Source organism: Seriola lalandi, unplaced genomic scaffold (genome assembly GCF_002814215.2).
Source record: "Seriola lalandi dorsalis isolate HSWRI2012SDOR001 ecotype SW California unplaced genomic scaffold, Sedor1 jcf7180002053606, whole genome shotgun sequence".
Classification (NCBI taxonomy): domain Eukaryota; kingdom Metazoa; phylum Chordata; class Actinopteri; order Carangiformes; family Carangidae; genus Seriola; species Seriola lalandi.
The window spans coordinates 7,665-8,475 of NW_019524159.1; the positions used below are offsets into that span (position 1 = coordinate 7,665).

The 811-nt window shown below is 43.0% G+C and overlaps 1 non-coding gene across 1 annotated transcript; it reads right to left on the reverse strand.

Annotated features, from left to right (window-relative positions):
* Positions 1-416: 416 nt before the first annotated feature.
* trnaa-cgc (transfer RNA alanine (anticodon CGC)) lies at positions 417-488 on the reverse strand. The gene has a single exon. It is a non-coding gene; the product is annotated as a tRNA-Ala (tRNA).
* Between the last annotated feature and the right edge of the window lie 323 nt (positions 489-811).

The window sequence follows — 811 nt, forward strand, 5'->3', positions numbered from 1 at the left end:
CATCTCCATCTCAAACACAAACAAAAAACATGAGTAAGTCTCACTATAATCTATACAACAGCTCATCTGATGAGCAGAAGATCTGATTCCTGTTTACACCTGCACGTGCATTACCACTGCACGTGAATGCTCATGTGATATGCGTTTTCAGGCATCTTAGTATAGACGGAGATTATTTCTGATACAGAGCCTATGAAAGTTAAATGAGGAGGGATGAGGTTGTTTCTCATTTACTGTGCCTCAGTATGTTAAAATGACTGTGGATCGCGTCAGAAATGTCTACTCTAAAACCTTGGCTTCAGAGTGATTTATTGAAACACTATTGAGTGTCACTTAGCAGAAATGTCTGCACGTTTCTTTTCAACAGCTGAGAACAGATCATCGTTGTTGATTGGAATCTGTCTAGAGGTAAACGCTGGAGATGCCGGGGATTGAACCCGGGGCCTCATACATGCGAAGCATGCGCTCCACCACTGAGCTACATCCCCTGTGTGTACTGTTGTCTTTTTATCAGCACGCGTATTCTGACGTGTTAAAATTAGTTTTGTGTCAAAGTGCTTGTGGATACATATTCAGTGCATTGTTCTGCTTTGGTTCACATGTGAAAAGTCTAAGTAGATCCCAAGCATAAACTTGCATATGACATTCTCTTGCCACTTGTGTGAATAGAAAGGGCTGATAAAATCTTTCCATCGCGGCTCATAGAGGCACAGATTTCTGACAGAAAATCCAAGAGTCGGACACTAAAAGCAACCTGCGATGGCCGGGAATCGAACCCGGGTCAACTGCTTGGAAGGCAGCTATGCTCACC